At 39.0% G+C, this 24,565-nt stretch overlaps 1 long non-coding RNA gene across 1 annotated transcript; it reads left to right on the top strand.

Annotated features, from left to right (window-relative positions):
- The first annotated feature begins 21,676 nt into the window (after positions 1 to 21,676).
- On the top strand, positions 21,677 to 24,089 carry LOC138824144 (uncharacterized). The gene is made up of 4 exons (XR_011371022.1): positions 21,677 to 21,726; positions 22,027 to 22,218; positions 22,917 to 22,959; positions 23,901 to 24,089. It is a non-coding gene; the product is annotated as an uncharacterized lncRNA (long non-coding RNA).
- The last annotated feature ends 476 nt before the right edge of the window (positions 24,090 to 24,565 follow it).

The following is a 24,565-nucleotide window of genomic DNA, read 5'->3' as shown; positions in this document are numbered from 1 at the left end:
GCAACAAAGAAATAATCTTATAAATGCTTTAGAAACAAATGCATAAAAGAATAAAAAGCATTTAAATACATATCTAAGGGTTCATATTCCTAATATCATCTTATATGACTTTTTCTGCTTGACTCATATATATACTAGATATTGCAAATAAGTGAAACAATGGGACCTATGTTTATTTGAGCTTGGCTTACTTCACTTAATATAATTTTTTCCAAGTCTTTCCATTTCCTAAGAAATGGGGCAATGTCATTCTTTCTGATGGAGGCATAGAATTCCATTGTGTATATATACCACATTTTCTTGATCCATTCATCTACTGAGGGGAATCTGGGTTGGTTCCCGATCTTAGCTATGATAAATAATGCTGCAAAAAACATAGTTGTGCTGGTAGCTTTAGTATTGTCTTGTTTGTAAGTATTTGGGTAAATGCCCAAAAGTGGGATTGCTGGGTCATAGGGGAGCTCTATGTGAATGAAGTCTTTTGAGGAACCTCCATATTCCTTTCCAAAGTGGTTGAACAAGTTTACACTCCCACCAACAATGAAGTAAGGTTACCTTCTGTCCACATCCCCTCCAGCATCTGTAGTTATTAGAGTTCTTGATTTTTGCCATTCTAACTGTTGTGAGGTGGTATCTCAATATTGTTTTGATTGGCATTTCTTTTTTGGCTAGGGATGTTGAGCATTTCTTCATGTGTCTATTGGCCATCCTTCTTTCTTCTTCAGAGAAGTTTCTCTTTAAGTCATTAGCCCACTTATTTATTGGGCAGTTGTTTCTTTGAGGATTTGTTGTTGGGGGATTTAATTTTTTGAGTTCCAATATATTTTAGATATGAGACCCTTGTCCATTGTATGACTAGTGAACATCTTCACCCAATATATGGACTTTCTATTGATCTTGCTAGCCATGTCCTTTGCCATGCAGAAGCTCTGCAACTTCATGCAGTCCCATTTGTCCAAACTTTCTTTGATTTTTTGTGTTTCTGGGTCTCTATTAAGACAATTTCGGCCTGTGCCAGGGAGACCTAGCGTTTCTCTTATTCCATCCTGTAATGTTTTCAGAATGTGTGCTTTGACTCCCAGGTCTTTGATCCATTTGGAGTTGCTTCTGGTGCACGGTGATAAATAAGAATCTAGCTTTAGTTTTCCACAAGTAGTTAACCAATTTTGCTAGCACCATTTACTGAAAAGACTGTCTATCTTGCATTGTATTTTTTTGGCTCCCTTATCATTAGAAAGCTATAGGTCTGTAGGTTCATTTCTGGGTTTTTAATTCTATTCCAGTGGTCCTGAGGTCTGTTCTTGTGCTAGCACCATGCTGTTTTGATTACTATGGCTTTATAGTAGAGTTTGAAATTTGGTATTGATATTCCTCCATCAGTGTTCTTTCCGTTGCGGAGCGTTTTAGCTATTCGGGGTCTTTTATTGTTCCATAGGAATTTTTGGATTGCCTCTTCTATTTCCTTGAAGAATGACGTTGGAATTTTTATAGGTATCACATTGAATTTGTAGATGGCCTTGGGAAGTATTGCCATTTTTACGATGTTAAACTTTCCAATCCAGGATCATGGGAGTTTTTTCCTATTTTCTAAGTGCTGTTTGATTTCCTTTTTCAGGTTCTTAAAGTTTTCATCATAGAGGTCCTTCACTTCTTTAGTTAAGTTAATTCCTAGGTATTTTATTATTTGTGGAGCTATTACAAATGGAGTTGCTTTCCTAATTTCAGCCACACTTTTCTCATTGTTGTCATACAGAAAAGCCATTGATTTTAGGGGGTTAATTTTATACCCTGCTACTTTGCCAAAGTAATTTGGCAAATTGAGTAATTTGGGAGTGGAGTCCACGGGATTCTTAAATACAAGATCATGTCATCTGCAAAGAGGGAGAGTTTTATTTCTTCTTTCCCTATTTGGATCCCCTTTATGTCTGCATCTTGTCTTATTGCTGTAGCTAGGCATTCTAATACTAGCTTGAAAAGAAGTGGAGAGTGTGGACATCCTTATCTTTTTCCTGAGTTAAAAGGAAATAGCTTTAGTTTTTCACCATTAAGTATAATGCTGATTGTAGTTTTGTCATATACAGCCTTTATTGTATGGAGGAATGTTCCATGGATTCCTAATTTTTCCAAAAGCTTCATCATAAAGGGGTGTTGGATCTTGTCGAATGCTTTTTCTACATCTATTGAGATAACCATGTGGTTCTTATTCTTGCTCCTGATGATGTGATGAATAATATTGATTGATTTGCGTATATTAAACCAGCTTTGCATCCCTGATCTGAATCCTTTTTGATCATGGTGTATAATTTTTTGGATGAATTGTTGAAGTCGATTGGCCAAAATTTTGTTGAGAAGTATTGCATCAATGTTCATCGAAGAAATGGGTCTATAGTTCTCTTTCTTCGAGGAGTCCCTGCCTGGTTTTGGGATGAGGGTTATGATGGCTTCATAGAATATGTTCGGTGGTGAACTTTCTCTTTCAATTTCATTGAAGAGTTGGAGGAATATTGTTGTGAGCTCAGCTTTGAAGGCCTTGTAGAATTCCGCTGTAAAACCACCTGGTCCTTGACATTTCTTAACTGTGAAGTCTCTTCTTGCTGTTTCTGTTTCAATGCTTGATATGGGCCAGTTAAGATGGTTTAACTCATTTTGGTTTAGTTATGGCTTGTCAATATTTGCTAGGAAAAGGTCCATTTCTTTCAAGTTCTCAAACTCATTAGCATAAAGTTTTGAGAAGTTTTCCCTTATAATGTTCTGAACCTTGTTTTTTTCTGTGGTGATATTTCCATTCTCATCTCTGAGTTTATTTATTTGGGTGGGTTCTCTTCTTTTTCTGATAAGATTTGCTAAGAGTCTGTCAATTTTGTTAATTTTTTCGAAGAACCAACTCTTTTTTTGTTGATTCTTTCTATTTTTTTTTGGATTCTAATCCATTTAATTCTGATTTAATTTTAATTACTTCTTTGGGTAGACTGGATTGGGGTTTATCTTGCTGCTCTTTTTCAAGGAGGTTCAAATGTCTCATTATATTCTTGGTTTCAGATCTCTCCAATTTGTTGATGTAGGAGCTCAGAGCTATAAACTTGACTCTGAGTACTGCCTTTGCTGTGTCACAGAGTATCTAGTAATTTGTGTGTTCATTTTTGTTAGATAGAACGAATATTTGGATTTCCTTTCTAATCACTTCCAGGACCCACTTGTGATTTAGCAGTGTGTTGTTCGGCCTCCATGTGTTACTGGACATTCTTTGGTGGCTTTTAGTGTTGGGTTCTAATTTTATTCCCTTGTGGTCTTAGAGAATGCAAGGTATTACATCAATGTTTCTGAATTTCGACAAGTTTGCTTTGTGGCCTAAAATGTGGTCTATTTTAGAAAATGTTCCATTTGCTGCTGAGAAAAATGAGTATTCTCATGCTGTTGGGTGAAATATTCGGTAGATGTCTGTTAAATCTAGTTGATCTATGCAGTTGTTTAGATCTGAGGTTTCTCTGTTGAGTTTTTGCGGAGTTGATCTATCTAGTGGGGAGAGTGGTGTGTGAAAATCCCCAACAATTAATGTCTTTGGATCTATGTGGGATTTGAGGGAAAGTAGTGTTTCTTGGATAAATTTGGGTGCTCCGTTGCTTGGCGAATAGATATTTAGAATTGTAATATACACCTGAAGGAGAGATCCCTTAATTAGTATGTAGCGACCTTCTTTATCTCTTCTCACAAATTTTAATTTTAAGTCTATTTTATCTGATATTACGATTGCAACTACCGCCTGTTTATGGGGGCCATTTGATTGGTAGATTATGTTCCAGCCATTCACCCTGAAAATGTGTTTGTTTTTACGGGCAAGATGTGACTCCTGAAGGCAGCAGATAGAAGGATCTTGTTTTTTTTTAATCCAACTAGACAGTCTATGTCGCTTAAATGGAGAGTTGAGTCCATTAATGTTAAGAGATAGGACTGAGAGGTATTTGGGAGTTCCTACCATGTTATCCACCTTCTTAGGGGCTGTGAAAATTGTGTTCTTCCTATGGTTCTTGGATTCTCAGTTTGGGTGTAGTTTCTTGGCCTTTATTGTGGTCTTGTTGGTGTTCTATATGTAGGACATCTTTAAGACTCTTTTGTAGGGCTGGTTTGGTGGAGATGTATTGTTTCAATTTTTCTTTGATATGGAAGGTTTTTATTTGGCCTTCAGTTATGAAGGAGAGTTTAGCTGGGTACAGTATTCTTGGTTGATATTTGCTTGTTTTTAGGACATGGCATATGTCATTGCAGGCTTTTCTTGCTTTGATTCTCTCAGCTGAGAAATCTGAGTTGATTCTAATTGGTTTCCTTTATAGGTGATTAGTCTTTTTCTCCTTGACAGCTTAAGGATCTTTTCCTTGTTTTGAGTTGATACTGTGTGTATTATGATGTGACAGTGGGATGTCCTATTCTGGTCTGGTCTATTTTGAGTTCTAAAAGCTTCTTGCATATGAATAGGCCTATCTATTTGCATGTTTGGGAAGTTCTCTGCTAGGATCCTGTTAAGCAAATTTCCAAGACCATTAACTTCTGTTTCTAGGTGCTCCTTTACACATATGATCCTTAGATTAAGCCTTCTGATTGTGTCTTCCAAGTGTTGGATAGATCTATCATATTTCTTGGACTTGTCTTGGATTGATGTATGTTCTTTCTCTGTAATATCTAGGCTGTCTTCAATCCCTGAGATTCGATCTTCTGCACGGTCTAACCTGCTGTCAAGACTTTCTACTTTGTTTTTTATTTCTTTTCTTTCAAGTTGGTCAGTTTTGATGGCTTCAAATTCTTTGTTGAAGCTTTGTTTTAGATCTTGTATTGACTTCTTTACTTCCTTAATTTGGTGTTCGGTGTTTATTCTCAAATCACTTAGTTGATTGTTTATGGTTTCCTTGCACTCCCATTCCATCTGTTGGGTTCCAGTCAGTATTCCCTTTGTGGTCTCCCTGACTTCCTTCAGCTCTTCGTTAATGGATTCCATGAATGCCTTTAGTGTTCTTTGTGTATTCTCTTCCTGCTCTCTCAATTCCTGTATTGCTCTTTGCTTAGATTCCTCCCGTTCATGCCATTCCTATAATTCTCTTTGAATGTTCTCAGCCTGCTCATGCCATTCTTGCCTTTCTCTTTAAGCATTCTCAAGCTGCTCATGCAAATCCTGTATCAGTTTTTGACTAGGTTCCTCTCGCTCATGATATTCCTGTATAAAACTTTGCATTGCCTGCTTTCTATCCCTATCACGCTCATACAGAGTCCTTTGTATGTTTTCCGTCTTTTCATTTATCATGTTTGCCAGCAGTGCTTGTAGAGCTATTTGGGAAGTCTCCTCTGGATTTTTCATTATCTGTTCTGTCCCCTGATTATCATGAGTGGGATTTGAGATACGTGGATTTGCCATTTTTCTTGTATTTTTCCAGCTTACCCTGCCCATTTGGGATGAAATCAACACCAGTTTTGTGCTAGAACACAAACTTAAGGCAAGTATCAACCAAAGTCTGTATTTGCACAGTCAATAGTCTGCAGGTACAATCTAGTTCAACAGATAAATCTATTCAACATCGAACAACTATATATTAATAGGCGACGAACCGCAAAGAAGTATTTGGTAAACCAGAAATTATTAGGTTTAGGAAGAGTTGTGGGTAAAAAATAGGAATAGAGTGATGTGGGAAGGCACAGGGAGTGTTAACTAAGTCCTAATCTCAAAGCAGGAAATAGGTTGGATAGGATGAAAGTAGGGAGAGAGAAACAAAAGAAGAAAGAGAAAGGGAACAAAAAGAGACCAAAAAAATTGGAAAGGTAAAAATTAGAAATATACTTGCTCAAAAACAAACTATTCAGAAAAGAACGTGAATATAATGAGAGAAGGGGAGGGATATAAAGGAGATATAAGAATAAAAATACTTAAAATATTATATAGGTATAAAGAGGTAGTACTGCTCTTAAGGAATTTAAGTCTCAGAGGTTTTGAATTGAGTAATAAATTTGTGGACTCAGTGTGTACACAATGGGGTAAAAGGTCTAATAATTGACTACAGGTTTATCTGAGGATGTGTAGAACAACAATTAAGTCGTATAAAGAAGAATGAAAGAGAAGAAAAGGTGAAAAGGATGAGAAAGAAAGAAAAAAGATCAGAGGTTCAGTAGAGCTAAACAGAAAGCAAAAACAAAAAACAAAAACAAAAAACAAACAAAAAAAGAAAGAAAAACTCACACACTGAAACCCCTAAAATAAAATTCTAAGAGGAAAAAAAATTACTAGAAAACAATTTTTTTCAAAAAGTAAAAATCAAAGATTAAAAAAATTAGAAAAAAATTACTTTATAAAAGGTACAAAAACAATAGTTCTTTTTTTATTTAATTTTATTTTATTTGTGAACATACTGTACAGAGGAGTTATAATTACATAGGCAGGATAATGCGTACATTTCTTACCAAGCATTGCAGCCTCCTCCTTTGTTTACCCTTCATATCCATTCCCAGCCTCCCCCTCCCCCCCAATCCCAATCCTTCTCCTTCCCCTCGCCCCCTGCACCAACGTTGTAAAGCTCGTTTTCGACATGACAACTTGTACTTCTCATTGTTGCAACAGGTCCACCTGTATCCTTAAACAACTGGTTTTACCCCATCTCCTCCACAAGTTATACTGACATCAAATATAGTGAAAGCAGGGGTTATACTGTGGGGGAGGGACATACAAAGCAACAAAGAGATAATCTTATAAATGCGTTAGAAACACATACATGAAAGAAAAAAAAACATTAAAATACACATCTAAGGGTTCATTTTCCTGACATCACTTTATCTGACCTTTTCCGCTTGACTCATACATATACTAGATATTGCAAATAAGGGAAACCATCGGACCTATGTTTCTTTGGGCCTGGCTTACTTCACTTAATATATTTTTTTCCAAGTTTTTCCATTTCCTACCAAATGGGGCAATGTCATTCTTTCTGATGGAGGCATAGAATTCCATTGTGTATATATACCACATTTTCTTGATCCATTCATCTACTGAGGGGCATTTGGGTTGGTTCCATATCTTAGCTATGGTAAATAATGCTGCAATAAACATAGTTGTGCTGGTAGCTTTAGTGTGGTCTTGTTTGTAAACATTTGGGTAAATGCCCAAAAGTGGGATTGCTGGGTCATAGGGGAGATCTATGTGAAGTCTTTTGAGGAACGTCCATACTGCTTTCCAAAGTTGTTGAACAAGTTTACATTCCCACCAACAATGAAGTAAGGTTCCTTTCTGCCACATCCCCTCCAGCATCTGTTGTTGTTAGAGTTCTTGATTTTTGCCATTCTAACTGGAGTGAGATGATATCTCAATGTTGTTTTGATTTGCATTTCTTTTATGGCTAGGAATGTTCATGTGTCTATTGGCCATCCTTCTTTCTTCTTCAGAGAAGTTTCTCTTTAAGTCTTTCGCCCACTCATTTATTTGGCAGTTGTTTCTTTGAGGATTTGTTGTTGGGGGGTTTAATTTTTTGAGTTCCAAGTATATTTTAGATATGAGACCCTTGTCCATTTTATGGCTAGTAAAGATCTTCTCCCAATCCGTGGGCTTTCTATTGATCTTGCTAGCTATATAATTTGACCTGCAGAAGCTCTGCAACTTTAAAAACAATAGTTCTTTGATTTTTTGGGGTGGGGGTGGGAAAAATCCTGAATCTCCCTTGTGTCCTTAACTGGCCTCTTGTTGGAGTCTCTGGTCTGCTTGTGTTCCTGTGGCTTGGTTGGTTTCTTAAATCAGTTTGTTTGAACAGGCAGAAAAATGTTCTGCTTTCCTCAAAGGTTTGCATTCCTTCTCCCAGGTTAGTTCAATGGGAGTCAGTTCTGCTTTGAGTATCACAAAAGAGGGAGATGGCTTTTTCCTCAAGTTTGGAGATGTTGTGATGAGGCTAGGTTCTGGGTAGAGTTGAGGCCTTTTAGCAAACAGCAGCTTTTCCTGGGGGCTGGTTTGTGAGAAACTCACAGAGCCCAGCCTGGAGCCATTCTCAGGGTTTCTGTTTACTGAATTTCAATTGATTGTTGAGGCTGCTAAAGGGAGGGCCAGCCTCTGCCTCTGATTACCCGGTGAAGAAAACCACTCCTGGGGCTGGCACCCAAGCTGGGTGACTTTTCCCTGGGTAGAGCTGAGTCTGGCAGTTCAGGTTAGGCTCCTGTGACCTGCTAAATGACTCTAGTTTACTTCCAAGACCTGAGTTAGAGCTAGCAGCTCTGCCGAGCTTTGTAGGTATCCAAGATAGAGATCTCCAGTACTTGGGGGGAGGGGTGGCCTTCCCTCCTCTGCTCCCTAAGAAGGAGTGAGTACGTCAGGTTTCTACTCACACCGAGTCTTGGTTCCTGGGTTGTCTCTGGTCTGCGAACTGAAGGATGAAGATTTCTGATCCTTGTTGGTTCTTGCTGGTGATGAGTAGAATCTGCTCACCCTCAGTGTCTGGCTCCTTCATCCCAGACTCTCTGTGATTCAGATATGGCAGGTATGGCCGCCGCCGCCGCCACAGCTGCTGCTGCAGCAGCGGCAGCTGCTGGCAAGTGCTCAGAGCTGTCTCCTTGCCTTTATTTTCTCTCTCTGGCCTAACTCTCTGTCCTGAATGCCTTAAGAAATATATACCCAATTGATGTTAATATCTGTGAAAATTTGTCTACTACAAAAAGGTCTTTTCTTCATATGAACAATGAAAGTAATGATGGGGCTGTCCTGTGGCTTTTACTCTGAAGGAGTTTTGCCTAAATTTCATTCTTACTCTATTAATGGTAGCAGTAATATTCTTTAGTGCTACCCTTCATGTTTCTAGTTCTGTGTTCCATTTGGAATACTATTGTAACTTACTTTATAAACTTTGTTATCAGAATAAATAAACTACAACTGCTGAAGTTTTCAATAAAGAGTCATTACATTACATTTTATGTGCTTAATGCTTTCCTGAAATTATGTCTTTGGGAGTATATATACCTAACAGACCATTTTTTGTGATTTCTTATATGATTCATATAGATATCTTATGTTATTCTTTTATAATTTCTTAAAGATCCATAAATAAAACTGCTTAGAACAGAAAAGAGTAGGTAAACAATACTATTATGGTGGTCTTAATGGCTAAGCATAATGAATATGTTAAAAACTGTTGGAAGATACATTTGCTCTGTTTGCTATTCTCTCCCCCTTCTTTGTAGAAAGGTTCTTACTATGAGGTGCCAAATGGTCTGGACATTCCAAGCCTTGTCTCAGTGACAGAAATGATAGAATTAGGGACATGTGCTTCCATGGATGGCGTTTAGGAAGCTCACAATATGGCAATACCAATACACATAAAGAAACTTTTGTGAGTGATGTGTATTCACTTCCTCAATTACCAAAATTTAATTCACATGTGAAAACATCAAATTACTTACATTATAATATATGCAGTTTAACTGGCATTACTAACACCCCCATAAATCAGATGCAAACTAAAAGTTCTACTTCAAAAACCAACATCTAAGGCAGTGTTGGAAATATAAGAAGATAAACAATAAATCTAAAGAGTGAGATCTTTAACACTGGCAATGAGCAGTGATAGCTCAATTGTTAACCAGGCTTGAAAAGTTCGGGTGTCCACTAACTATGTGGTTAGAGTTGCAGTGTTGACCTTAGTACCAAGATTGGAGGTAACATTCAAAGGCAGCTGAGGTTGCTGCAGTATTGTAGCTCAATACAGTGTGATCCTGCCTGATAATGGTAAAGCACAAAGTAGAAGTTAAGTCAGTAAAATGTATAGAAAGGATTCTCCACTGAGAATAATTACAGGTGTGATATCACTCTTGCATTGAAAATGTATTGCCCATCATTCTACTTTAAGCTCTAGCATTTTTCTGATCTGATGACAATTTTAACACACGAATGTGCCATGAATGCTGAGAGGTGTATATTACTCTAATCTAGGTATAAATCCTCACAGGTATGGAATGGCCTGACCCTGATACTTCATTCTGTGTTGCTGAGTTTCATGGAGAAATGGTCGTAATTAGGCAATTCACACTCACCTATTTGTAATTCAGGCAACTGGGTCATCACTCCAGTGACGTGGTCTGACCTATGAAATAAATAACATTATTTCACAATGTATATGTGTTTCTGAAACTATATGCAATACCAAATACCAAATATACAAAAGGGACAATTATCCATTTCTTATATTATCACAAGTAAAGATAGTCCTGAATTGCACTTTCTTGCTAGAGGATCACAGGTTGACTGCTGATGTTAGGTATCTTTCCAGGTGATCCTATACATTTGTCAATCTTCTTTGAGGAAGTATTTTTATGTGGTTTGTTTTGAGGTATTCAGAATATAAGTACTGTCATTAACTGCAACCTTGGGACAGCAAATACAATGGGATACCTGGCCAAAGAACTGAGAAATCACAGGAAGTGATAGGAATGAAGACACCAGAGGACCCAATGCCTTATTACCAGCTTCTGGATCCCCAAATCCTGCTTAACAGACTTTATATTCATTCTACTATAGGGGATGGTCAGTGGCTACAGGTATGTCCACAAACTAAGGTATCAATCTAGTTTGTGGTTATAATTATTAACATGAGGTATTGTTTGTAAACATAGTGATAATTGAATCCCTTATTGTTAGGGAGAAGAAGGGAGCAAGGGTCATTACAACTATATCACAGACATCCATCTTGTCTCCAAAGTCTTAATCTTTTATTGTCCAACAGCTCTAACTTAAATACCCTTGAGGTAATAACTCCTCATACTCCTGTCTTCCCTTGACTGTTTGACCTTCCCAGAGCACAGACTTTTGAATGTTGTTTGAGATGGCTTCCCAATCTATCCCTTTTCAGGTCTAACAGCTTGACTCTAGAATCTCTCACAAGTACTGTGAGAGATGTATTATCTTGAAAAGGATATTATTTTTAGGATAGGTTCAATTTTTGAATTTTATTTTATTTCAAAGATACTTTACAGAGTGTGTAGAGTTACATGAGTAAGGTAAATTCCTTGTTGAATATTGTTACCCACTCCATCGTTGTTATCATATCCTTTCCCACCTCCTACCCCTCTTCTCACCCAAGGTTGTCAAGTTCATTTCTGACATAGTGTCTTGTGAATATCATTGTTGCACTGGGTCGCTCTTTGTACTCCTTTCATCACTATGTTTTTCTTTTCCTTCTCAAAATCAGATAAATGTATATACAAAATGAAAGGTACCAGAATTAAGACAGAGATTGCAGGGGATAAACCAATTGAAAAAGACAAATGAAATAAAATAAGATCTAGATACACTATTTTAGAGATATCAAGGTTGACATCTGAAAAAAATGACTTGTTTCCATACCTTGGAGTTCATTTCAATTAGCATCATTTTGTAAGGTCAAATGTACATAGCTTTGGAGCCAGCAATCCCACTCCTGGGCATTTGTGGAAATGATCTCAAGCTAAAACTTACTAAATCTACAACTATGTTTTTGGAAGCATTATTACCATATCTAAGATATTGAACCAAACTAGAAGCCTCTCTATATATGAATAGTTCAAGAAAAGGTGGTATATATACACAATGAAATTTTATGTTTCTATCAGAAAGAATGACACAGCCCCTTTCTTAAGAAAATGGAAAGACTTGGGAAAATAGTCATGGAACCTAGGTTCCATGGTTTCCTTCATTTTTATTAATAAATGCTTAGGATAGTCCTGGAAGACAGGTTCACATTTTAAACTCTTAATATTCCCTTTTTTCTCCCTCTTCCTCTCTCATTCCATTTGTGTGTGTGTGTGTGTGTGTGTGTGTGTGTGTGTGTGTGTGTGTGTCTGCGCGTGCGCACGCATGCCACCCAGTAATGAAACTTGACTTGGAGCCTCAAACTCTTGCTTGGTTTTTTCACTAATGACTGAGTGAGTCTGTACTATTTGATCCAAAGTTTCAATCTGTGTTTGATTGAACAATTGAACATAAATGTCTCATGGATTGCTACCCCAGCCATCGGTGAACTATGATCTTCCAATCTCAGGCTCATGACTATCTAGAAATAAGGATAAGGCACTGGCAGCCAGCTCTATTGCCAAGTGTCTTTTGCTTTTATTTGTTTTTGTTTTTTGTTGTTTTTGTGCATCCAAAATCTCTAAGAAAAACAAATCATTTATAATCAGGACTATTCACATAAAATGTGTATTGTTTAAAGATTACCTTAATAATGTTATTCTTTTGCATCCACATTATGTGATTTGATTTTTTTTTATCTCTACTATTGCAAACAGTCAAGTAACATACACATTTTGAATCTTCTTGTCTTGGTTTTATAGTTTGTTAGGTGTTTCAAAACAGAGTTTATCAAGGTTTAACTCTTCACTACTGAAGCAAGACTTTTATGATTATTCAATATCCTGTAAATCGTACGTTCATCACTTCTTGTGACACCTTATGAGCACAGGTAGTTTCCTACACGTACTTTAGACCCCAATGTGATGTGCTCTACTGCCATATATGCAAGGGCATCCTTCGTAATTCTCCTTGAATTTTCACTGCTCTTTTCTCTACTCTCCAGTGCTAAGTCCTGTTATGATCTTGTTGATTTTCTCCCCCGATACACCTTCATCATTGTATCTTGGGACTACTGGTATGCACTACTGTACTTCTGTCCATTCTCATTATGCTTTGGCTTAACCTTTCTCACCCTGGAGGGCCAGAGATGGGGGTATTTTCTTCAATCTTTAGCTACGACATCTATCTTTATACTTTCTAGAACTACATTCATTGAATTCTTTCTGTAAAGTCTAAGGCCTTGACAATAATTACTGCATTTTCATGGCTTTTTGATTTGGCATTAGGGAAGAATATAGGTCAGTAACTGTAACTGAGGTAAAAGAAGATTGCAATCATTCCTCAATAGCTGTTGTTCATTGGATAATGTTTACTTCAAGGTCTGCCTGCCTGCTTCCTTTTAATTGTTTATTTTTCAATGTAGCCTTTTCTTCTGGAAAGTATTTATGGGCCGAGTGAAAATCAATTCCTACTGTAATTAGTCATTAATTTTATTCCAACATAATTTCACAGATCCTTCTGAGTTTCTTCAGGGTCTGTATAGTAGTGCTTCACATTCTTAGATATGTTTTAACATCGATGTATCCAATGATAAAGACACATTGCTTAAATCACCATTTTGATGACTGCAATAAACCATCTTTCAAGCTCACAGATACCCCACCCTCACTACTCTAGTCCCTCATAGTCACATTGCTCCCCTTTCCTAGTACATCCAAGCTACTCCATTCCCTTTCATACCAACTAGCCTTCTCCCTCGATCCTCTCCTATTTTCATCAGAACCTCCGCTCATAACTAGCCTACTTCAAACTGGACTAACCTTTCAAACCAAGCCTTGAACCTACTTCTTCTCACAAAACCCATCATGCAATACCAAAAACCCTTCACCTCCCTATAACTGCCCTTGAAGCCTCACATTGCTTGGCTAGAAGCTTCTCACACAGCCCATCTCCTGCCTAGAAAGCCAGCCCTGTTCTACCACAAGCCTCACCACCTCCCACAAGTGTTCTCTCAATGCCCTGCCTTACTCCTCAGATGAACCCGACCCCTATTGGCTCCTCCCTCAGATCCACACCCTACTCCACCAGATACCCTGCCCATAATTATCTACACCTTTATATCCCTTCCACTCCTTCTCAAAGCCCCTCCTCCAACTATCCCCATGGCTCCAAGCCCTGCATTGCTCCAGAAAAAACCCACTAGAATACCCCCAACACACTATCCCATCTCTCAACACCCACATTGCTCCACTAGAAACAACTGCATCAGATGGCCTCCATCTGGAAGCCTCACCAGGCTCAACTGTAAATCCCTGTCCCTCTGTTTTCCCTTTTTGAAGGTTGCTTTGCCCTACTGGAAACCCTGTACAAAGACCATGGCCTGCCTTGCAATACTGAAATCCCCACCCAACATTACTCCTCTTTTCAAAGTGGTGACTGACTATACCAGAAACCCCATCTTAACCATTCTGGTGCACTGCATCCTATCAGTGCTCTCACAAAGCTCTGGTTCTGAAAATCTCCTCCATACATTGTGACTGCACTCTTCTCTTCAGGAAACCCCACTTCCACCCTAACATACTCTCCAAAGGCCTGCCATTGTTCACCAGAAACCCCGCCCCTTACTAGTCCATGTCTTCCTTTTACCACCCTGACCTCTCAAGGCCAGACATTGAAAAGCCTCTCGCTCATAGCTCTGCATTCCTGCACCAGAATCCCCACATTCTGTCAGCCTCTTGCCTACATTCACTGCCTTGCCTTATGGGAAACCTCATCCTACATATCCCACAAGGGCTCACAATGCTCCCCCAGAACCCTTCCTCTAAGTAACCTCATCCTTTGTAGCTTTGTTCTTCCTTCTCAAAGCTCTGCCCCAATCAGCCTCCAGCCCTGTGACCTAGCCTTCTTACTAAAGTACCGCATACTCTACAAGAGACCAGGCCCCTAACAAGTCTAGTACTTCCTGTCTCCTCCCTGTGGTCTCAAAGCCCAACACAGACTGGTCTTCACTCCCTAAGACTCACCATGCTCCACTACAGAGACTGTGCCAATACCAACTCCCCCTTTTAACCAGAGAGGGCTCCACCAGAAACCCACACCATCTCATCCATGAAGGTCCAATCTAGTAACTGTTATGAGATATGTGATATTGTACTGGCCATAGAATTCATACTAATCAATATGATAAGAAAGCAGTCTTGCAAAAAGGCAACAAAAATTAGACAGCTATTAGATGCTTTATTCTAGTTTGGGGTTCTGTTACCAGGCAGATACACATTGTGTGAAAATGTATGAAGGTGATTCTTCTTATTGGAAACCATTCTTTGAAGTATCAGTAAGGTTTCATGAATGATCATTTTATTTCTAGAAAATTCGTACATATTTGTGCCCATTAACTTAAAAAATATTAGTTATTTTAAATCCTCTCTTTTCATTGAGGAAAGAGTATTAGATGACTTTCAACTCACCTCCATAATAAATAATTTTGGAGTTGCTTACCTTACTATGTACCAGAGTTTTTAGCAACAGAAATTCTCTACCAGGGGGCTGGGAAGGTGGCTCAGTGTTAGAGTGCTTGCCTTGCATGCATGAGGCCCTGGGTTCGATTCCTCAACACCGCATAAGCAAAAAAGAAAAAAGCCAGAAGTGGCACTGTGGCTCAAGTGGTAGAGCACTGGCCTTGAGCTGAAGAACTGAGGTACACTGCCCAGGCCCAGAGTTCAGGCCCCACGACTGGACCCCCCCCAAAAAAAAACATGAAAAAGAAATTCTCGAACAGAATCCATTTTGAATTTCCTCCTTCCACTAAAGTGTCCTTTGGAAAAGATTGAAATGAGATTATACAGGTAAAATGCCAGAAATAAAAACGTATTTTTTATCATAACAAAATTATGATAAAGACCCCATCCAATGTGCTTTTAATTTTCTAACAAAAGGAACTTAAGCCTATTTAACTGTAGACTTTCTGAAGACTATAAGACAAAAATATAAGAAATGCCCTCTTATACCATGGTTCTGAAAACAAAACCAAATTAAGGAAAGACAACATAATGACACAGAAGGAAATGAAGAACTTGTACATATGATATAGCATGTAAAAAATACACTGAATCAGGTAAAAATTATTTTGGTCACCATGTCTGGTTGTTCAATATATTTCATTTTAAATATTGTTCTTTGTTAACCTGTGACTTAATATTAAAAGTCTCAGCAGGGATATGCCCAGGTAATTGTGTAGTTAGTCAATTTCATCATTGCAAGATCATCAGGATGAAAAACTCCACACACCTTAAGACACACCTGCAACAGCAGTAGACATACACTCCTATTGGTCCAACAGTGTAAGCCAGACCTGTGTTTTACCAAAGCTTTGTATGTGGTATGCTATGGTTTATTCAGGCTGAAGAGCCAAAATAACTCTAATTTAAGATTAACCCTACCATCTTGTGCTTGGCTTCCCTCAGAGTAATACCAAGAGAGAGAAAAAAAACCACAGGTTGCCACCAACCCTGCCCACCCTTAAGAAATCAAAACACTTTCCCAAGTGTTCCAGGAAAAGTACATACCAATAGTTCAGAGAAAAGGCAGTGTGGTTTGGGTGGACTCAAACCAATCATGTAACTGCTTGTGTGGAAATTCCCTAAATTTGTTTGTTCAGTACTATAAAACTGTGCTGATGTTGTGCTCAGGGATTCTTATTATCACCGGTTAGTGAGTGCACAGAGGACCAGCTTGAGCTTGCAAATAAAAGACTCTTATGCTGTTCATATTGGTCGTGGTCTCTGGGGGTCTTTTGGGCATCTCAAGTCTGTACAACATTTCTGGGGGTTCATGTGGAATCTCCCTCATAAAACCATCCAGACGCCCCACCCCAGAGACTCAAAAACAAAAACAGCTGTTAAGTCAAGGCACTGCTGTTCTGCATATTTGGTTGCCTGTAATTTCTGTATCTGTAATTCTGGTTTCCCACAGGGTCTGTATTCTGGTTGGCAAGGACTCTTGGTAGACGCGCTATAAGACTGACAACAGGGTTCTTTGAGAAGATGTCCCCAGACCCCTCTTGGTAGATTGCTGTTTAGTACAGATATTTTTGGGAAATTTTCTGTCTGTAGTCTCGCACTTTCATGCAGACATTTTGTGGGATGTTTTCCATCTGTATTGGGAAGTTTTCATTTTGGGGGAAACTCTCCGTATGTAGTTCGGCACTTTCTTGTTTACAATTTAAAATGATGCAGTGTGTCTTTGTAAATTCTTTGTGTTGAGTATTCTGTTTGTCATTTGGAGTTTATATTAGCCTTTGTCCTTGGCCCAGGAGGGTCTGAATATGGGGGAGAATCTGTCCGTCTGAGGGGATGGCCGCTAGAGACTTATTTCCCTTGCTCCAAAATGACTGGGACTTCTCTTCCACTTTGGAAGGCCCCTGGGTCAACAAACGTTGGTGAGACATCACCCCATTCACTGAGACCTGATTGTTCTCTGTTCTGTTTCTTGAGGTAGGGAAGTTCTGGGTGAGAGTAGCATGCTCATTCAGCAGACTCTGGATTCAGCTTGCTGAGTGAGAACGGCACAGAGTTCTGGTAGGGATAAACTCAGCCTTTGGGTGTTGAGTTGTCTCGTTCTGTTTTAGAATTGGTACGAGCTTTAATGTGGGTTTTTGGTTTTTGTGATTTTGTTATTTATTTGAACATCTCTGGGGAAATAAAAGCTCCAGCCTCCAGCTGAGCTCAGTCACAGAGAAGGCTGTGTGGCTGGGTTTCACTTTTCAGCTAGTCCTGACAATGTAAACTGCTCTTGTATAAAATTGGATAAAAATCAGGCCAGTTTAGTTTCAGGTGACCATCCCCCCAGCATTCCTCCAACAGAAGGGATTCAAAAGACTAATTGGAGAAATGCCTTTGTAAAGCAAGCCCTTGAAAAATGAAACTCAACAAAGATACTTAGTTTAAAAGAAATATTGTCTTAAATTTTTGTTTGAAAATTTTAGAAAATGTATGTAAAAGTTGTTTTTATTTTTGCATGCTTAAATATCTGTGTGAGTGTGTTTTGTATGTGTTTGGTAATATGTTGAAGATAGACATTTTCAGCATTCTGTAACAATTGGGTGAGTTCAAAATTTAAAATTCAAAAGGTTATGACGTTTGGACATTACCAAAAATTTTTTTAAAGAATTTTCACTTTGTTTTAAATGGCTTTTTAAGGATTCTTTAACTTGAAAATTAGAAAATCTGGTATTTTAGAATGCATAAGTCTCTTTACACTGTAATAAAGATATCTGGCTTAACAACAAGGAGAAACTTAGAAGACAAGAGAAGAACTATCTTTAGGAGTGAAGGGTGAACATGCAGAAGTGCAGTTCAGCTGGTCATGCACAGTAGAACCATGCATGGTGAAAGAGGGCAAGCTGGCACAAATGCAGTTCATATAACCCTAAAGAGTTGGATTGGGTGCGTGCCCATTACACAGGAAGGGCTAAGTGGCTCATCTTTATTTTGTACCTTACCTTCAGATAGACACTGGAAACATGATGGTAAAACTGAATGATGTAATGATCGGATTATCATTGCTAAAACTGTCCCTTGGATATGTTAAAATTAAAATTAAGAAGGCCTTTAAAAAGTATTAAAAAGTTTATTTATATAATGTGATTTGTTCTCAATGATATTCTGCTATTGGATATTTTTAAGGCAAAATGGTGTTAAGTCTAGCTTCTTGGTACAGTGATTGTGATTGTAATTTTTGCAATAAGAAAAAATTCTTATTTGAGTTTAAAAGTTTTAATGTGTATCTGTTTTAAAACAAGCATCCAAGAGAAAATGAGTGACACCTAGCCTTGAGAGGTCAAGGGATTTTTCAAAATGCAACTAAAAACTAAAGTATAGAATATTAAAACGGAGATAACAAATTAGGAATTGATTTCTGGATATAAAGTTTAAAAGTAAAAACGTTCTAAATATTTACCTCAAAATGCTAAAGGAAAAATTAGGATTACCAAAATAATTGCTTAATTCCTATTTCAGTTTGCTCTCATAGGTTTTTTTTTTGTAACAGTTCCTAGCAGGTCCACAAAAAGGAGTGAGGATTCTTGTAAGTTTATCAGATGTAACTTTGGCTCTTAGTACTTTTCAGGTAAGAACATGCTTAAAAGACACTTCTATGTTGTACACCTTGTTGCTTTTAAGTGGATGAGAGTGGCCTTTTATGAGAATTGTTGATCTACAAACTGGTTCCAAGCCAGCCCAGGCAGAAAAAGGTCCTTGTGAAACTGTCACTTCTACTCAGCCAAAAGATGGCTGAAAGAGCAAGCAGAGTTTCTTTAGGACTCAAAGTGGCAGAGCGATAGCCTGCTGTAGATCTGAGGGACAGCACTCAGGCCCCGAGTTCAAGTTCAGCAACTAACTAAGGGAAATGCCAATGAGGCATTTTTCCCAGTGTGGAGAAGACACTCCTGGGATGAAAACAATGGAGGAGCATCCAGACACCATAAGCCACTGCTTGTATGGCAGAAATAATGTCAGATCTTAGAGTCATTTGTGTGTGGCTTTTCAAAAATTGGTCAGAACCAGGAGTTCATGGGAACATAGTTTGTAAGCATGCATACTGTCTATGTCTATCTACCTTGTAAGGGACAGGAACTCTTCAGTCATCTGTGATAGTACTAAAAAGTTAAGGTTTTAAAATGTGGAAGATAGTTTTGATCCCAACCCCTGTATGTGCCAAAAACTCTAATTGGCAGTAAATTTTGAGCTGATGCCAGCTACATGAAATTCATCTGCTCAGGAAAAAAACTTTGTAAACCTGAGAGTGTGTTTCTATTGATATCTGTCTGAAGGCCTACATAGGTAACTGAGGCATTGTTAGGATTACTAGAGATCACATTCCTATGCCATCCAGAAAGATCCTTTTGTAAACTAGAAGTCTAAATAAGCTCCACTGCTGTAGCCAGAAAAAGGTCTGTGCATTTGTTAAAAGTTAAAATATTGTTCTTAATGACATTTAACCCTGATAACCTCTTTGTAAAATAGGCTATGTTTATAGGTTCCTGGCTAACTAGGATCAACATCCCTGAGTCAGCTTGAAGAAGTGACAGAAGCTGAATCTTTGCCCAACATCCCCTTTTAAGAACAAGGGACCAGATTCACTTTTTTAAAAATGTGGCAAAACAGACAGAAGGAAAAGACATGGGAAATAATAGTACAGGCCTGAGCCCTATATATCTGCCTAGAAAATCCTAGCCCTATTAAAAGAACTATCTAATTTAAAATGTTGTCAGCTTGGTAAATTGTCCTGGGCTATTGTCTAAATAGTTTTAAAATCTAGTGGGGTCACAGCCTGCCAAGCCTATGCCATGTGTCCTTAACCAGGTTGTGTAGGAATTTGCAGCTCAGCACGAGGTGTGACTGTCCTTTGGAGCCACTGAGAGACCCTGTGCTGCTGCTGCTGTTGCTGCTGCTGCTGCACACCCTAATGGGTAAAGTTCAACGACAGCCTGACAGTCACCTGGAGGAAATCTACATCATCACTCAGACCACCTCCACTGTAGTAAAATAGACTGAACTCCTGCTTGACTCCATCACCTGAGAATGCTTCCCTGTTGATATCTACTACAAAATAATATCATGTGGGACATTCTTTTAGTGATATCTAGTAACCCTCTCTACTCCCACAGTGGATATTAGTGGCAAGGTTATTGCTGAATTGCCTTAGGCACTTCAGGGTCACAGCCTCTTTTCTCTCTGGTAGGGTAATAACCTGCTTCTTCCTGGGTATGTTTTAAAGATAAAGGAGGATTTCTTTTTTAAATCAACGGAGACAGTAAGAGGAATGAGACCCAGCCCTAATCTTAGCCTTAAAATCTAACAAGCTTTTCATCCCATTAGTGCCCTGAGGCTTTCTGAGATAACATGGTTCCACAAGTCAAAGTAAAAATGGGCACACACACACACACACACACATATACACACACACACACACACACAAACACTCCCACAGAGATGTACACACACAGAGTCACAGGCAATATTGTATCTTAAATTCTTATCCAGAGATTGGACAACAGCCCACTTATTTGTGAAGGTTTTTCTTGATTATTTTGAAGGAGGAGGATAGTTCATGAGACACAGGTGACAAGACTTTAGTGAGGAATACTTTATAAACAACTAGCTTATAAAAAGAACAGGAGCACGGTTTTTATCTTTAAATCTTACATTCCTTCAACTATAGTTTTAAATAATAATCATTGAGGGGCTGGGAAGGTGGCTCAGTGGTAGAGTGCTTGTCTTGCATGCATGACGCCCTGTGTTCAATTCCTCAGCACCACATAAGCAAAAAAAGAAAAAATCCAGAAGTGGCGCTGTGCCTCAAGTGATAGATTGCTAGCCTTGAGCTGAAGAGCTGAGAGACAGCGCCCAGGCCCAGAGTTCAGGCCCCACGACTGGACACCCATTCAAAAAAAAATAATCATTGAATTATGAGAAGACAATGCAGCACCTCTTCCCTTCTCCCCTTCCCCTCTGTCATAAAATATGACAAAAGTATCAAAAATAGTCTTTTATCTTAAAAAAATGTACACGTGTAAAAATGTCTGACTATATGTGTAAGGTTTTTTCAATATTTTTATGATTTTTCCCACCTCTAAGTATTTGTCTTTTGGGCAGATTACAGCACACAGGGGCTTCAAGAGCAAACAAAAGATTAGGAAACATGAACCAAACAGTGTCCTAGGAAGTAGATGCAAAAAGCACATGGCAGGCTGAGAGGGCCCTGAGAGGCAAAATGATTTTTGCAGAACAAGAGGAATAGTGAAAAATAAGGAATAAGGCATGGATCTCACCTAGGAAAGCTTCCTTGAGGCTGAGACCATGCTGGTTCCTAGGCCTACCTGAGGATGTTGGGATTTGACAATGTCCACATTTGTATAGAGTGATGTGGGAGGGGAAATTTCAGCCTCCCGTTTGTCTTTGGGATGGTCTTATGTGAGTAAGCAGCTTAGATCATTGGGCTCTGAGAGATGACACTACTTCCCTCACAATGGAATAGAATATGGAACTCTGAGACCCAGGCAACTGTAACTTACAGTCAGCTCTAGCCAGCTCACTTGGCCTGTGGCTCAGAAACAAGAAAGATATTCCTGTATTGTTTTCAAAGTTCAAGAGAATCAGGTCCCAGGCATGAGAGGGGTGAGTGCCTCACTCAATACTGCAGACATTGGATCAGTGCCAAACCACGAATCCAATGTCTCAGGCCTTTTTATAAGAAGAAATAAAGGGAATCACAAGGCAACTCAGGTCAGGTGTAACTATGACAGGAAACCTATTTAATCTCATTCTAGCCCACAGTACAGGCTTCTTCTTGTGTTTTTATATGTGTATATTGATAAAATATTTACTGTGTACTTTTCAATCCTATTACTCTATTACTCATTTTGAAGTGTACTCCCATTTCCATGTTTCAAAGATTCATTCTTTTTACCACCTCAGTGTGACAATGAGTCTGCTCAAATCCTGAATGTGCCTTATAATATATGGAGCTTGGACTCAGGCTTGTTGGAAATGCTGGTAATGGACCTGATCCCTGCCTACCAGAAAGGTGATCTCTTCTATGTTGGAAACTTCCACCGCCACTATAGAGAGTGGGAGACAATGGAGCAGTTGCTGGATATTGTTTAAAAAGTGAGTGTTCCTCATTCAAATCCAGGACTGATGAGACCCCCTGGCAGATTATTGGAATACTTGGTACCTCTCTGAGACTGTTTCACTGGGGTTTTATCACAGGAGCTTGGCTTGAGACAAAGAAGTGTATTCCCTGGATAACTCCTTACGAGTGGCCTGCCAGAACATTTCATTTTCCTCAGAAGCTAGTGGAGCCTTAACAGTTTGCTTGCTGAGAGACTAGGATTAAAGGAATGAGCCAGTGTCACCCAACATCCACCCTCACCTAGGAAATCACTATCTTGGAGGCCTTTGAAGGAATATAGATGGAAGAAAGAATGGAACTTGAACTTGGGGCCTGAGTGCTGTTCTGTTCATATCACTCTACCATTTAAGCTCCAAGTCCAGGTCTGGCCTTTGGCTGGTTAATTGAAGATAAGTGTCTTTAGAATTTTACAAACTAGACTGGGTTCAAACTGTGATCCTTAGATCTCACCCTCATGATTAGTAGGATTAGAGGCATGAGCCATGGGACATTTATTTGGACAAATGCTGATAAGCATCCTCACAGAATTTCCATGAAATTGTATAGACATATCTCTACTTTTTGTCTGTTATGTTTACATTACCATATGTGACTTAACCAGTCCCATGTCTGTCCTGTTAGTTCACAAAAGAGAAGCATAGAGTAACTTCCTTCTCTCCTCCCATTGGTACAGATCCTTCTACCGTAACTGGGAGGAAGATGAACAAGATGAAGAAGTAAGTGGAGGTTGACACAAAGAGAAGTTCTGTCCTTGAAAACTGGGTATCTTTGAGGTGTCTGAATCAAAGTCAACTTCCTTCTTTGCACACCAGTTGTGATTTTCACCAGGGGGTTGAGGCTTGGCACTTCAGTGGATAGCAGATTACACAGTGTGGATGTGGTTGTGGTTTTGGACTCTCATGGATGACGAGGGGGGTATGTATAGCAAGTCAGATCAAGAGGGGAAACAACCTTCTCCTCCTAACATAGGGAGAATTTTAGATGATTATATTTGAGAAATTTCTAGAAGTGGGTTGTGAGGAGCATCCTGCTTGCAGGAGTCTCTTCCTACAACATGCAAGTCCCGCCAGAAAGAGGCTATAGTACAAAGCTCAGGATGGGGAGGAAAGGCTCTCATTTTCCTTGTCACCAATCTGCCCATAGCATAGTTTGTTCCATCTTCCCTATGTGGATGGACTTCTACCTTGATGATTTCTATGAGAACAAGAACCATGACACCCTGAAAGAACTTACACAGTATGTCAAGCTCAAGATGCCCTCTTCAGACTTGCTCTTCTGCTTACATATTCTTCTGGACCAGCTAGAGGAACGCATGGCCCATGAGACCAAGAAAAAGTGGAAGAAGTCCTTGTTTAGATACCTCAGAGCTGGTGAATATGGATGGAACTTGGGTCTTTAGGCATGGGCAGGATGGGCATAGAGCCCTTAGTACTCCCCAGCTTGGCAAAATATCCTTTTATGGATATTCTTTGCCAGGTAATATCTGTTCTCCTTTGAAGGAACTTGGAAGTAGCCACTCATTAGAAACATGCTAACTTCTCATCAGTGTTCAGTCCAAACTCAAGTTCTACAGCTTCCCCCATTAGATTCTCATGAAAGTTTAGTCACACCTTAACTTCTTGAGTTCTAAGACTCCTGTACCTATTTCCATTCTCAGGTTTGTATCACAGTAGAGCAGCTCCTGCAGTTCTCCAGATAAAGAACCCATCAGTGATGTCGTTTATGATGACTCATGGAAATCAGAAAACATTACTGATCTCCAGAAGGCATGTGAACATAGAGGGTGTTTTTTTAATATATAGAAAGGCCCAAGCAGGTTTTGAGTCTTGTGGACATCCCACTGGTTGTGAACCCCACATGTGAAGCAGGAGTACCTGCACTTACTGCCAAGGAAGAAGATGATCCAGAATATCTTCCAGTGATGTTGATAATCCACCTAGATTAGCTCCAAACAAGTCAAAAAGACATGTCTTGGTATGCAGTGTAAATGTATGCTAATGGAAAATGACCCCAGTGTATCTTCAGGAAAACCAATAAGTGAGGTCCAAAATCTAGATTCAGTTGAGGAAAGGGAATCTTTCCTCACAGAATATCCTGACCAATCTGTCCTCCTGAAGGGGATCCAGTTTCCAATTGAGAAATTAGAATCTGTCCCTCCTTGGACTCAGGAAGAAAACCCTGTCTTTAATGAGGAAGTAAATCCCTTTTAGGACTCTGAGGCAGAATTTCTTTCTGAAGGCAACTTAGAAGCCAATCTAGATTTAGAGATTCCTTCCCCCATTCCTGGGAAAACCTGTATTTTTTTGTCCTGATGGTTATAAA

Source organism: Dipodomys merriami, unplaced genomic scaffold (genome assembly GCF_024711535.1).
Source record: "Dipodomys merriami isolate MVZ:Mamm:240054 unplaced genomic scaffold, mDipMer1.0.p SCAF_127, whole genome shotgun sequence".
Lineage (NCBI taxonomy): Eukaryota > Metazoa > Chordata > Mammalia > Rodentia > Heteromyidae > Dipodomys > Dipodomys merriami.
Note: the sequence above shows the minus strand (reverse complement) of the source record. Positions and strands in the feature narration are given on the sequence as shown.